Below are 6794 nucleotides of genomic sequence, written 5' to 3' on the forward strand. Positions count from 1 at the left end.
TAAAGTGAATAAATCTAACACTAAAAGTAGATTTTGATCAGGTGTCAGTTGTAAAGATTATGAGACAACCAAGACTTACAGAAAGTTTAGACACAGTTTCATCTAAAAACGGGAGTAGATGATCCTTTCTGTTCCCTATGGTCTTCTAGTCTCAATTCAATGTATGTGTGTGTGTGTGTGTGTGTGTGTGTGTGTGTGTGTGTGTGCGCATGCACGTGTCTCAAGGCAGCTTTTCAGAGAGTAATAATAAACATATTTTTAAAGTCCCTTCCTTATATCTCAACCATAAAGTCAATGAGGCTCTAGACACATGTAACATCTATGCTATTTATTGGGTGGAAGAAAAACTGATTATTTTCTGTGGAGTCAAATGGTTATCATGAGAATTGAATATAGTAAGTACAAGGGAAAGGCTAACTATAATACAGTCTAATTGTCTAGTCCCATGTATTTTAGTTAAATAGGTAATAAATAGATGAGATATAGATAAATAGACCAAATATTATATTTTTAGAAAATTGTAATAACTAGATTATGTCTATATAAGAATCATCAATAAGTCTATATTAGAATCAACTACAAATTTGACTTAGAATATTCACTAAGTACAGACACTAACAAACCTTGATTATATCAACTAAAGGCAAAAGATCTTTGAGATAAGTAGATAAAAAAAAATTGTGTGATCTATGGGGGCTGTTTTTGAAATGAGAACAATATCTCCAGTTAAAACTCAGTAACTAATTACAATAAATTTTAGCATACACAAATTTATAAAATGATCAATGTAGTAAAATGTTAAAGATTGATGATTGAAGATCTCTTGGAAATAGGAGGATGTGACAGGGTTAAATCTACAGCAGTATCTGCTCTTAGGAACTAAGCTTATATTCTCCTAGGCTGGACATTATATAATGATTTTTCATTCCTTCTTTTCAGTTTATGCAAAACACGCAAATAACTTAATAAATTATCCTCTTTTGTTAATTCACTTGCAAAATGGTTAAAGTTCATCTTTACATTATTCTTTTTGGAGAAGTAAAAGTGACTACACATTTTCTAGAATGCCTTATAGAATGCATGATCACCTACACAGTTATCTTTATTTTTTTTTAACCAATTGGTATATCAAAACCCAAGGGAGAAGAAGATAAGAAAGAAGTTATCTCTGCCAAATAATTATGTCAATTTTATGAAAGTTTTATAAAATTGATGTCACCAGGGTCCTTAAAGTGTGTGTGACAGTTGACAGAGCACAAAAAAGACTCCCCATGGCATGATTACTGGAGTACCATGGTTATTTGTCCTCTGCTACATCTGGAGTAACCAGTCTGATAAAGCCAGGGACTGTGTTATGATGGACTTTAAGAAAAGAGGGACATACAACAACAGGAGACATATTGCTTTGCTTTTTATCTACAATCTACACTTCCCTTAAGACTAAAGAAGAGTATCTTGGGGTGAGCAAATAGAGTGTAATCATAAACCAACTTAGCTAGAAGGTCTGCCTATTCTGCAGCTAATCGAATAGGAACTTGAGTTGAGGCAGAAGTGTATGGCCCTTGCCACACTGCCCAATAAACTCTATCTCAAATCAAGGTAATAAAAAGGAATCCAAGTTTCTTTTCGATGGACATAAAGACAAGAATATAACTGAAATTCCATTCTTAGTACACCTCTTAAAATTGTTAAAGAGATATCTTAGAGATGATTCTCCCATATTATTGTTTTATCACTTTTAGTGATACAAAGACTTGCAATGCCTAACTTCTATACAACTGAACACTTCAGGAAACTGAGATATTCATTCTTTAATCTCCTAATGTCTTACTTAATAACTTGCTGCCCAAGTAACTGATGTAATTTAGCTTTCCAACATTTAGACAATTATGAGTCAAATGTCTAAGCTAGCATAATTCAGGAGACATTAATTGAATTAATGGTCATGTTCTATAAAGTTTTCTAGAAACTAGGTCCTCTAACTTTCTTCTAATAATCTTGGCAGGGGGGCCTCAATTTTAAGAATATGGATTTAGGAAGACATACACGCACTGGCTTCAATCAATGTCAACTCTCCATATGTTTGCAATTAACTTTCAGTAGATAGTCATTTTGAAAGACTCACTTATCAACAAAAATGACAGAATTCTTTCTATCCCCAGGTGAGAAGCATACTGAAAGGCAGACTACCATGTTTTTCCAGTTACATTTGCCAATTGTCTGTAGCTGCCTTAGATATGAGATGCACAGGATTTCCTTGGAACATAGGTTTTCAAAGAACAAAATAATTTTACACAGAACTCAAGCTGTGAAGCTACTGAATCAATGCAAATGGCTGGTGACTGTAAATATGGTGAAGTAAGTGTGTTGACGTTTTGAAGAGTTTTGCTTCTGATTTTATTTATTTTTTTTAATTTTTTTTAACGTTTTTATTTATTTTTGAGACAGAGAGAGACAGAGCATGAACGGGGGAGGGGCAGAGAGAGAGGGAGACACAGAATCGGAAGCAGGCTCCAGGCTCTGAGCCATCAACCCAGAGCCTGACGCGGGGCTCGAACTCACAGACTGTGAGATCGTGACCTGAGCCGAAGTCGGACGCTTAACCGACTGAGCCACCCAGGCGCCCCTAGCTTCTGATTTTAAATGATGCACAAGCAACTGCCCTTGACACAGAACAGGAATCTAGCACACACTTGGGAGTAGCCCATCAGAACTTGGTGAATTCATGTGGACACCCACTGAAAGTAGATGGAGTGGGATCTCTGAGCAACATCCCTTTGCAATGACCAGTGTAAAATGTGCCAGCAATAAGGGCTATTTATCCTGCCATGTAGTACAGCAGCATGCTGCCCCCATGTGCATCCAAGAAAAGAAATAATTTATTTCAGGACTATTTCGCTTTAATATGCTGCCTTTAGGAAAATGACCAGGTATTTCTTTTCTAAAAAAAAAAAATTTAAGGTTTATTTTTGAGAGAGAGAGAGAGAGAGAGAGAGAGAGAGAGAGAGAGAGAGAAGCAAAGATAGAGCATGACTGGGGGACGGGAAGAGAGAGAGGGAGATACAGAACCTGAAGCAGGCTCCAGGCTCTGAGCTGTCAGCACACAGCCCGATGCAGGGCCTGAACTCACACACTATGAGCTCATGACATGAGCCCAAGTTGGTTACTCAACTGACTGAGCCTCCCAGGTGCCCAACCAGGTATTTCTGGTTCTATTCTATGATTGGTTCTATTCATTTAGTCTTAATTCGTTCAAAAATATTTATTGAATAGATACCATGGTTCACACGCTTTTCCCAGTGCTTGATACACAACAGTATGATTCCCGAAATCATGATCACATTGTCCCAGATTCTACGAGTATTCCTAGCAGAGTGGATGTCCAAAATTACTCACTAAATAAATAATATGAATTCAAATTCAAATTTGACAAAGTTTAATAAAAATATCTCCTGAAGACAACAGAAGACAAACTAATTCCTTTACCTTCAATTTTGAAAGTGAACTACCCTTTAATTTAGAAATTATGGCAAAATCCTTTGATTTAAAAAAAAGCATTATCATTTTTATCTAAATATTATCATCATCCCTATTTTATTTTTCTCAAAATTTCTTTCTGGAAATCCATGTATATTTTTTTCTAGCTTTTACTATACCATCTCTTACAGAAAATTATATTAATGAAAGTCTTAAGAAGTCACCATTTCTACTTCCTGCAAACCTCCTACTTATTGAATACATTTTAATTCAGTGAACTTCTAAAGACCCCTAAGACATATCATTATCCACCATTTCACCTCTGACTCACTTCTGCCCACACCCAAAAGCTTAATTTTCTTTTCTTTTTAATAAGCCTCTATGGCTAAAAATGATAGCTAAGTAGCAGACAAGAATTCCTATTTGGAGAAATTTGACTTTTGCCTATGCTACCACAAAATAGAAATGATATGCTGTACAACTATTAATCCTCTTGAACTATGAGAAAACAGTAAGAGGGAGAGGTATGCCCCATTTTATAACCTGATAAATATATGAAACTCTAGATCAGGGACTCTCTACGTGTAGTTCCCCAAACCAGCAGTAAAAGCATCCCCTGACAACTTGCTCGAATTGATTTTCAAGGAACCAGCAATCTGTATTTTAACAAATTCTCCTAGTGATTCTGATTCACTGAAATTTTGATAATCACTGTTCATTTTAGTGCATTATCTCCCTCCTTGATGCTGTAGCATCATATGCTCTTTTAGTTTAAAGAATTACTACATATAAATGTTAAAAAAAGAGCTACTACCCTTTATTAATAACCTGTATTTAAAGGCATTTTTCAGGGTGGCTGGGTGGCTCAGTCGGTTAAGCATCCAACTTCAGCTCAGGTCATGATCTCACTGGTTGTGAGTTTGAGCCCTGCATTGGGCTCTGTGCTGAGAGCTCAGAGCTGGAGCCTGCTTTAGATTCTGTCTCCTTCTCTCTGCCCCTCTCCTGCTTGTGTTCGTTCTGGTTCTCTCCCACCCTCCCTCCCTCCCTTTCTCTCTCTCTCTCCCTCCCCCAATATAAATAAATATTTTAAAGAATTTTTAAAACTTTGGCATCTTTCAATCACTCAGTAAAAGTCTGCATACAAGGTCATTGGGAAGGTAAGGTTTGGTCTGTGTAGAAGTCCTGAGAAAGAACTCACTGGAGAGTCTGGAGGGGCATTATGCAGTTTCTGCAGCAAAGAGGACCATCAGTGGATATCACTGAATCCAACAATATAAAGTAATATATCATCAGTCAGGAGATTTCAAGCACAAAGTGAATCAGTATGTGAGATATCTTCAGATTTACATTTTTCTTATAATAATACAAGGCCCTAATGTGAACTCAGAATACTCCAATGGAATACGGGACAAACAACCATTTCATTTCAGAAAGTCAGAACTACGTAATTGGTGGAAGTGCCCTACTATGGTTAATTAAGGAATAAAGAAGTCACAAATTCAGTCTTTTTCTGTGGAACATTAACTTCCAGTGTTTTACAATAGTTTTGAGAGATTTAAACCCTACTTTTCCAATCAATTCAAAGAGCTAATAACAAGTGTCTAAACAGTAATACCAGCGTTCTATCTGTTTTCCAAAAACTTGTATCAGCCTAGTATGATATAGTAGTAATATACCATAGGGGTAAAGACCAAAGAGTCTATAGCCAAACTGACAGGATTTGGATACCTGGGTCTACTACTTACAATCATTTCACCTCTATATCCCTCTATTTCCTCACACAGTAATTAACATTTACTGCCTCTTAAGGTTATTATTTTGATTAAAAGAATTAATATTTGTATTTTAACAAAAACCTAAAAACATTTGTAAAGACTAGTACCTGGAACGTGATACAACTGATGAAAATGTTTATTAACAAATATATGTCCCACTAATAATCTAATTAGTTTCAAAGCAATAAGTATGTGAACATTTATAGTTAAAAATAAAACTATACATAAAATTAAGAAATGTGCAAGATATAAAAATCTTACAGATAGCATTGCTTTTATTGACCAATCTTTCTGACAATTTTTTCCAGGTAGCTTATGTTGAGACAACGCAATTTGCTGAAGACATCATCTCCTTTGCAAAACATTACACATGACTATGAAAAAGGCCAAGAATGAAGGTGTATTTATATCAATTAACACTTCATAGACAACAGGTCCAGTGCTTACTGTTTCACAGACATGAAAATGAATTTATTAGTAGCTGGCCTTGGATTGTTACTATATAGCACTGTGATGCCAATAGATAATAAATTCTTACTAAATAAATATGTAATCAAATGAAGTATGTTGCTTGTATAAATTATGGGGGTATATTTCTGTTTACAATAACCTGTTTTCGTGATAACGGAGAATCAATATATGACAAAACAGTCATGCAAGAAAGTGTATTTTTAAAGGAACCATCTAAAATAGTTATATTTGACTAAAATTTCTTGTCAGTGCCCATTTTAAATACAATCCAAGGGAAATATAATAAATATCATGATGTTATTAAAGAAGTGGCATAAGAACAGACATAATACGTGAAACCCAACCTATGTCCACACAAAGAAACGCAATCAGCTTATTAATATTAAACGACATGACCATTCAACTTTCAATTTAACCTCCATTTCCCACTTGGTCTCTATTTATTGCTTCCTTCCTTCCTTCCTTCCTTCCTTCCTTCCTTCCTTCCTTCCTTCCTTCTTTCCTTCCTTCCTTCATTTAAGAGAGAAGGAGAGAATACCACAAGGGGCAGAGAGAGAGAGAGAAGCAGGACTCACCTGAAGTGGAGCTCGTATTTTACTCCAAGCAGGGCTCATGTTCACCTGATGCGGGGCTCGTGCTCACCCTCCATTTCCCAGTCTTACAAAATGTTTAGTTTTATAATTTTCACATGTTCACTGTACTTACCTTATATGGAAACAGCCAAAACTCTTAACCTTTTTGTTTATACATGTGAATCAACAACTTATAACAACATATCCTATCAAGTTAAGTTTGCTGATCTAGCTACAGCGGCTAGAGAAAAGTCACACCTTTTGTCTTTCTCACTGATAATTTGGGTTCCTGCTTGAAAGACTATCATCAATCATGTCTAGAGTAAGGCTCTAGTCTTTCCTGTGCTACAGTTAAAGCATCATCCTTATAAAATAGCCCTCTTTTCCCGAGGGAGTCTAAAGCAGTATCATTGCCAGAACAATCCAGGATTAAAAAAAAAATCCACTGTCCCATTAAAACAATATTGACACTTACAGATGACAAAGAAAGAAAATACTG

General features: G+C 35.7%; 1 long non-coding RNA gene across 1 annotated transcript; it reads left to right on the forward strand.

Moving 5' to 3' along the window:
* Positions 1-2156: 2156 nt before the first annotated feature.
* Positions 2157-5814, forward strand: LOC131492936 (uncharacterized). Its single transcript, XR_009252356.1, has 2 exons — positions 2157-2358; positions 5561-5814. It is a non-coding gene; the product is annotated as an uncharacterized LOC131492936 (long non-coding RNA).
* Positions 5815-6794: the final 980 nt, after the last annotated feature.

The sequence above is a fragment of the Neofelis nebulosa genome, chromosome 2 (assembly GCF_028018385.1).
Source record: "Neofelis nebulosa isolate mNeoNeb1 chromosome 2, mNeoNeb1.pri, whole genome shotgun sequence".
Taxonomy (NCBI): domain Eukaryota; kingdom Metazoa; phylum Chordata; class Mammalia; order Carnivora; family Felidae; genus Neofelis; species Neofelis nebulosa.